This window comes from Ptychodera flava, chromosome 15 (assembly GCF_041260155.1).
Source record: "Ptychodera flava strain L36383 chromosome 15, AS_Pfla_20210202, whole genome shotgun sequence".
Lineage (NCBI taxonomy): Eukaryota > Metazoa > Hemichordata > Enteropneusta > Ptychoderidae > Ptychodera > Ptychodera flava.
This window is the reverse complement of record NC_091942.1, coordinates 26076458-26085438: the sequence shown is the minus strand read 5'-3', so window position 1 is coordinate 26085438 and position 8981 is coordinate 26076458.

Sequence of the window (8981 nt, the reverse complement as noted above, 5' to 3'; positions counted from 1 at the left end):
TGCTTTAGCTCGAGGTTTTGCCTGTGATGTGGATTGGACGGCAAAAGCATACCCACATAACTTAGAGCAACAACACTAAGCTCACAGGGAATTGAGTAATCTTGTTGTTGTTGTTGTTGTTGTTGTTGTTGTTGTTGTTGTTGTTGTTGTTGTTGTTGATGATGATGGTGATGATGATGATGATGATGATGATGATGATGACGATAATAAAAAATATTAAAAAACAATGTGTCATTCCTTGCTGTTGTTTGTCGATGTTGTATAGGCCTAATTGTAAAAGAAAACTGTAGGCCCTAATCGTGACAAAAAACGACGTAGGTCGCCCAACTTCACTCCCGTCCTATTATATAATAGGACGTTGTATAATAGGACGGGAGTGACGTTGGGCGACCTACGTCGTTTTTTTGTCACGATTACAGTTTTCTTTTACAATTATCTATAACATCGACAAACAACAGCAAGGAATGACACATTGTTTTTTAGGCTAATATTTTTTATTATCGTCATCATCATCATCATCACCATCAACAACAAGAACAACAACAACAAGATTACTCAATTCCCTGTGCTAAGCTTAGTACTGCAGCGAACTGAGACTGGGTTCACAAAAAAAGGTGTGGGGCAGTGGGGTTACTGGAGGAATTCAGGGGGAGATTCGAAACTTTTGGGAGTAGGGGTAGGGACTTGAAAGTTTTGCTCTGTCTGGAGGGACCTGAAAATTCTTGGTTAAGCTCACCTTTTACGTTTTACGTTTGGTGGGTAATTTAATGAAAATTGATTAACATTTTAATGTCATCCAATCGTTTTAATGTTAGTATAACTATATTAAATTAAACAATATCTAGAACCATTTTGTCGCAATTCATCACCACAGACTCTGGTGCATTGCATTACTTGAAAAGATAAGTGGCACCTGGCTTATTACAGTCTAATTGATATGGAAATAACCACTGATGTCTCATCGGAATTTGATTGTATTGATTAGATATGTGACACCTGTGTGAATATAATGTCTTGTACCAGCGAATCATCAAATAACTTATACAACTGTGTCAATGATTCATCTGTGCTGACCACGAAGTTGACCCCTTCAATTTACACTTGCCAACAAAAGGACTTCGAATTGGTCATCTAAATATCAGAAGTCTAAGCAACAAATTCGACGAAATAAAAAATCTTTTTCACTGGCAAGGAAAAAACTTTGATGTCTTCGGCATGACAGAAACTTGGCTTTCCAGTAAATTTAGTGACCTCTCTTTTCAAATTGACGGTTACTCCATTTACAGACAAGACCGTCAAGATAAAGTAAATGGGGGTGGTGTCATGGCTCAGGCTATATTAGATCTGACATTCCTCATCAACGACGAACCGACCTAGAACACCGCCACCTGGAAAATCTATGGATTGAAGTACAACTTAATGAAAATAGTCGTCCTGTACTAAATTGGTTTCTTTTACAGGCCACCAGATTCTACATCTTTATGGATTGACAATTGCTATTGTGATACAGTTATGTCAAGTGATGACCAAATAGTTATCATGGGTGATTTCAATTATAATATTTTGAATGGCAATAACCAAATCTGGCTCTATTCCATGTCGAGCCATGGTTTAACTCAATGTGTCCAATCGCCCACAAGAATATCTTCAAGTACTGAAACACTTATCGACCACACCTTTGTTTCACATCCAGAAAAAATCCAATGTTGTGATGTATTGAATTATAGTATAAGTGATCACAAACTTGTATTTGTTAATTATAAGCATATGTCTCGCAAAGAAAATGGTACGCATCAATCAATTGTTTACAGATGCATTAAGAATTTTGATGTTACAAAATTCGGACATGATTATATTTGAGTTTAGTCCCTTGGTCGTCTCTTGATTCATTTCATGAACCTGACGATATGCTAGCTGGTTGGACGGAACTTTTCCTTAAAATTGTTGAAGATCATGCTCCTATCAAGAAAAAACGTGTTAAACATGCTAAACGGCCCGAATGGTGGACAGATGAAATTGATGCTACCGTCCGTTTGGGAGACAAATGTAACAAACAGGGTAATATAACTAAATTGAAGGGATTGAGAAATCGAATACGGTTTCTCCAACGGAAAGCCAAGAGATCTTATTATGTAAATTTACTCAATCAAAAGAGCACGACAAAAAAGCAATGGAGATCACTAAAAGAAATCATCCCTACATATAAGTTATCCTCAATAGCCTGTTCAGATGAAGGCAATGGAAAGGTGTATACCAAGCCAAATGAGATCGCTGACAAATTTAACACAATTTTGTTAATCTTGTGACTGGACTATTGAATCCTAACTCAGAGCCGACAAATGAACATTATTTTGACAAAATCAAACAATTTGTGCAGGAGCGTCTTCCGGATGATGAACATTTTTTCATACCTTTGTTAAGTATCGCAGATGTTGAACAATCGCTCGTGAATTCGAATATCAATAAGTCAATGGGGGCTGATGGGCTACATCTGAAGTTTCTCAAACATGCTGCTTGTGAAATCGCTCCCTCTTTAACCAAAATCTTCAACGCTTGCACTCAAAGAGACTCTTTTCCTAGTATTTGAAAAATTGCAAAAATTGTCCCTATCTTTAAATCGGGTTCCAGACAATGTGTCGAAAACTATAGACTTATATCTGTCCTTTCAGTTTAATCAAAAATTTTGGAGAGACATATCCATACTCACTTTTTATAAATTCCTAACAAATTATGAACTGCTGTTTCCCGGACAGTCCGGTTTTCGCCATGGGCATTCATGTCAGAGCTCTTATACTCAAATTGCTTGACCAATGGCGTTCAGCCATTGATAATGGCAAATTAATTGGTTCGGCATTTATTGATCTACGGAAGGCCTTCGACATACTAGATCATGGTGTTTTTCTGTGCAAATTAAACTACTATCGCTGTTCTGAGGAAACCATGTCTTTTTTCACGTCGTATCTTCATGACCGAAAACAAACCGTAAATGTCCATGGAACGACCAGCAGTTCCCAGTCTGTTCTATGCGGGGTACAGGGTTCCATATCAGGGCCCTTGTTCGTTCTTATTTTTGTTAATGACTTGCCGTTATATTTGCAGAACAATATTAACATGTATGCAGATGACTCGACCTTGCACACGTCAAGGGAAACAATCATCGAGCTTGAGTCTGCTTTAACAGACGACCTTGATCATACATTTGTCATCTTCTGCATCTTGGTGTAATTCAAACAGGATGCTAGTTAACTCAGCAAAAACAAAAACTATGTTGATTACTTCTCATCAGAAACAATCGCGTTTACCAAAATCAACCTGGATTTATCTTTAAATAATGAACCACTGTCAATTGTCAGCGACAAAAACTCCTAGGAGTAATTTTGAAATGTAATCTTTCATGGAGCGCTCATGTGAATTCCACGCGTGGTAAGCTATCTAGTCGATTAGCTTTGTTACGACGTATACGTCATCTCTTGCCCTTACGGGCACGGAGATTGTTCTATACATGTTATGTTGAATCAACCTTGGACTACTGTTCGGTTGTTTGGCATCAGTCGCCTAGCTGAGAGGCCACAGAGAGAACCGCTCGGCTAAATCTCCACTCCCAAAAAGAGTGGTTCAATAGCCGGCTAAGTTGTTACATTTTTCTGACTGAGACCGCTCAACACGTTGCAGAGTTCGCGAAGCACTCACGCACGCATGCTCACTATCATACATCGCACATACAGACTAAAGACTAAAGACTCTAATTTAAATGAAAAATTGTGTGACTAAATGGAATTATTTATCATGTCTTGTACTTTTGAAAAAAAATTTGGTGGGTCACCGTGCTCAGTTTTCACAAGTTGACAAAATGTAGCCAGGAATTCACAATTTGCATACAGTCTCATGATAGTCATTTTGTGTGCTCTTCAGCAGGTGCCATTGACCTGGTCAGACTTGGATCAAGTTAACTCAAGTCGGTTTTGACTGAAAAATCCAAAAGTACTGATGCGTTTAAAAAATGAATCAATCAAACAACATGCCTAATTGGAATATGGCTCTACAAACTGCTAATACCAGGTAGAGTCGAACATCTGCGAGCAGAACTGCCAAATATATGTTTATTTTTTTCTTTGCGTGCTTCCCTAATGAATATGCGTCAATATGATAATTTGGGGACACTATGGACGCAAATATAGCCTATAGAGAAAGTAGGGTCTATGATATAGTGAAGAAAACAACTTTTACAAAAATCTTCAGAAAACCAGTTTTATAAGACAAAGACACTTTTGGTTGTAAATCTTTATTGGCAATACATATCATATCGAACGTATAAAATTAAACGATAGCAACGAGAAACCTGTGCTAAGACCAAGATACACCTACCTCCACCCCATCCCTGGGGACAGACATGACAACTGTTCCCTATGCCTACATGCGATATTTATTATAGCTTTCATGGGCCTGAGCTTGTAATGTCCAGTGCATTTGAACCTATTTTGATATACAGTCCATCAAATACCGAGGCGAAGTTTGCAATGGTTGGCAACTGTTGCAATGGACACACACATGCACCAGGCTTAACTGCTTGGTGTTGTACGATATAAAACACAAATATACAATCTACCATACCAAATTAAGATGTGCTCTTTTAATATTGTGTTACATGGAATTTTGTAAACGAGATTTTAGTACATTCACTAAGCATTATTGGCTTGGAGGTTTTTGGTTTTTGTTTCTGTACAAATCATCACCAACATGTAAAATTCTGTCTAACATTAAAATATCGATTTTCAAAAAGTTTACACTTTTGCTGCTCTATGCATATTTTGACCAAAAACAGCAAAAATTGTTCAAAATACAGTATTGCAAGCTTTGTTACAATATAGATCATCCCCCAAAATCTTCACATATCATTTTATTTTCTTGTAATTGTACCTTTATCTGGTTAAGTAAACATTTTTATTTTATTTTACAATTTCATAGCAAACGGACCAGCAATTTCAGAGATTTTTGACCAAAAACGTATTTAAAATATGACCAAAAATACTCAAAGTTCACAACAATTTGAAGAAACTCAACTGAGTTTACCCCTAAAATTATGCATACCAAGATCCAAGGCAATCGGACTGGCGATTTCAGAGAAGAAGATTTTTGACCAAAAAGGACAAATTGCCCCAAAATACAAATATGAACATTTCAGCACGATTGAAACATATCTGACTGACGTGGCCTATACGATGATGCATACCAATTTTTGAAGTAATCTAATGAACAGCTTTAGAGAAGAAGATTTTTTGAACAAAGATGCGGGAAAATTTGCCCTAAAACAATTATGAAAATTTCACCTCAAATTTGAAGACACTCGACTGAGGTTGCACCTAGGAATGTGCACATCAAGTTTCAAAGCAATCAGACATAGTCTCTAAGGAGATGACTTTTACTAAAATTGGGAAAAACTGCCCAAAACATCCAAATATGTAAATTCCATCACAATTTCAACAAATCTGACGGAGGTCAACCCTCGAATTATGCATACTAAGTTTCAAAGCAACTGGACAAAGGGTTTTAGAGGAGAAGATTTTTTGACGAAAAACGGGAAAAATTATCCCGAAAATATAACCCTGAAAATTTCACCAGAATTTTAAAAAAATCTAACTAAAGTCATCTAAAGGAACCTCCATACCAAGTGTCAACCAAATCTGGCCTTAAATTACTGAAGTTAGCAACTTGTAGGAATCTGTCTTATTTTGCCTCATTTGTATATTTTTGACACTAACATGTTCATTCGAACAAATTCACATCTCCGGCCCTATGTTCATCTGTGCATCAAATACTAAGATGGTACTTGCTGCGGTTTTTGAGGTTTTAATGTCTACCTACCTACTTTCCTACCTCCCCCCCCCCCCCCCACTGTTATTAACATATGTTTTATTAACATAATGTAATCTGTTTATCCCATCAGGGTAGGAGGAGAGAAAGATGGAAGGAATTGCGAATATACTTCCATTTTTCAGTTTTTCGATGTAATTCTCAATATAGTATTTGCCTGTAAAGACACCCTATGTTTCGTCAAAATCGGCTGGTTTCTGCTCCTAAAGAATGTCGTTCTGGCCACGGGCGCCGGCGAAGCCGTGATAGTGAATAAGATGGGTAGATGTGACTCTCCATGACACGGATTTGACTTCTACGAATTGGACTAAATCAATGACATCGAACGCTGAAATTCAAAAAAAGCAGCAACTTAGGGAGCGTTCAGTTATTATGGCCGGGGTGGGCCGGCAAATTCTTCCTGCGCATCGAGCAAAATAAGTGAACCCCCCTACCCATTGCACCAAAAAATTGATGACCCCCCTTTTAAGATGACAATTCATGCCCCCCCCCCCCACATTGCTTGAGTAAAGCTGCACACACATACACCTCGGGGCGGGGAGGATAGAATCCAAAAAAAAAAAAGATTCTAAGATATTTTCAATACCCTCCTTACATAGTCACAAAGTGTTAATGTTCAAATTTCCCCTTCTGACTTGCTATAATTTTGAAATTACCCCCAAAGGGATTTTCAACAGAAATGGATCTCAAAATTGTTGCGGAAGCATGTGTGTACAAAATTTTGATATTTGGATTTAATTGATGATCAGCTGTTGATAATGCTGATTCACTATATATGATAAGTGTATGAGAAAACTATGTGATAGTTTTTCAATATAAAACTATATCTGATGCATTTATAGATGTTTGATAATTGACATAAATGTACTTACAACTGGTATGTGGACAAAAAATTTGACTTTAGAATTTCATCAAAAATGTTCATCCACTATACATAGGAATCTATGATAAAATTGTGAACAATTTTTTTTCCAATGAAAAACTTGCTATACTTGTGCATATACAGACGTTGAATAATGAACATAATTGTACTTGATTAGAATATGGTGGTTGAAGGTGCATATTATGATTTTGGAATTTCACTGAGTGTTCATCCACTATACATGGGAGTCTATGAGGAAACTACAAATAATTTTTTCCCAATACAAAAAATAGGTAAATATGTGTATTTATGTATTCCCGATTATTAATATGAATGTACTTGATTAGTCTAGGGTGGTAACAAATGGATGTGTTTGCCAAAAATTGGATTTTGGAATTTCACCGAAATGTAGATTCACTGTACATGGGAGTCTATGAGGAAACTATGAATAATTTTTTCCAATACAAAAATATGTAAATCTGTGTATTTATGTGCTCTTGATTATTAATATTAATATACTTGATTAGACTTAGGTGGTAACAAATGGATATGTGTGCAGAAAATTGGATTTTAGAATTTCACCTAAAAGAATTATTCAACTTTTCATGGTACTAGTAGTCTACAGGTAACTGTATAAAACTTGCCATATCTCTAACATGTAAAAATAGGAATTGTTCATTGCCCTCAGAGAGCTCCATTTACAAAAGACAAGCCTCAGAGTTGCCAAGTCAAGATGTTCATGCGACAGATAGTTATACTTTTGTTCAGATTTACAATTAAATGACTTCAGAGAATGAAATCATGCAGTGAATCATTTTTATCTCCCAGAATACTTTTGGACACTGAAACTGCTTTTTGACGGGACGGATGCTTATGAAAATTAAGTGACCCCCTTCTAAGCTTTTTGAAAAATACATGACCCCTCCCCCTTTGCAGTTTTCAAATTTGAGGTGAACCCCCCCCCCTGGATTTTGCCGGCCCACACCCGGCCGTAATAACTGAACGCTCCCTTACCCGCTGACAATCGTAAACTTTTCCATACCTAATGTCGTCTGAGTAAAACAGATTGACATGATGCACTGTCTATGAGCTAGTCGAATCGCAATCATGGTTTCAATATCAGTGGTTTAAGTCACGGTCCATGTGGAATGCCTATGATCGCGCACTGAACTGTTCACAAAATGCGTCTCCGAAATGGATTTTGTGTCTCAGTCTTTCGAAGGAGGTGAAAAAGATGTTGGCCCAGATGTGGTAATAACTTCCAGTTAGCAGGTATCAAAGTCGGACATTAGGGACTAGTCTGTTTTTTTTCGTGGGGGGGGGAAGGGCGTGACTATAATATATCAGTCACATAAATCAGAGATATCTGTATATTTAATATTTTTCGACGCGCCCTTCGGGCTCGGAACTTTAATATATTAGAGATATATATCAGAGATATCTTGATGTTTGCAAATTGAAAGTCGGTGTTGTAAAGTATACAAATCATTATGAAATTTGCAGTTCATATAAAAAGCATGACAAAATCCTGATCCTTTTCAAATTAGTTCCAATCGAGTTCAACATGCACTAATATTTCACACTGTACACATCAGATTTGTCTTCAACGTATAACAATGACTCTCTGCGGCTTCTCAGGATAAGTAATTGGATGACTGGAAATCGTGACAAAATGAAGTTTATGATTTACTGATGTTTTCTCTTTGATATTAGGGATTGACATCCATTTATGTACAACAGTTCTGGACATCTGGTCATGCATAGAAAGTTTGAAAAGAAACTTTGAAATTCCTATCTTACAACTGACTTGTCAACAATTTAACCAAAACACAGAAGACCAATTGCCCACTCCAGGGAGCTTGCTAGTCTAAATCTATAATCTATAAAGCTACTGTTACAAGCGATGCCAATGAGGCAAAAAAATTACATCGGTTTAACTGTAAACTGACAACGCATTTAAAACACGCTATGCAAATCATGTCCAATCTTTCAGAAGTAAGGCATACGCCAACAGCACAGTCAGAATTATCAAAATATGTCTGTCACTTCAAATCTCAGGACACCCATTTGATATATCGTGGTCAATCCTATCGAAAGCAAGTAGTTACTCAAATGTGTCAAAATGCAATGTCTTATAGAGAAGCTATTCATAATCAATGCAGATATGTCCAGCCTTTTAAGCAAGCGTTTCGAGTTGGTCTCCAAGTGCAGACACAAAAACAAATTTTACCTGTCAAATTTCAATCCA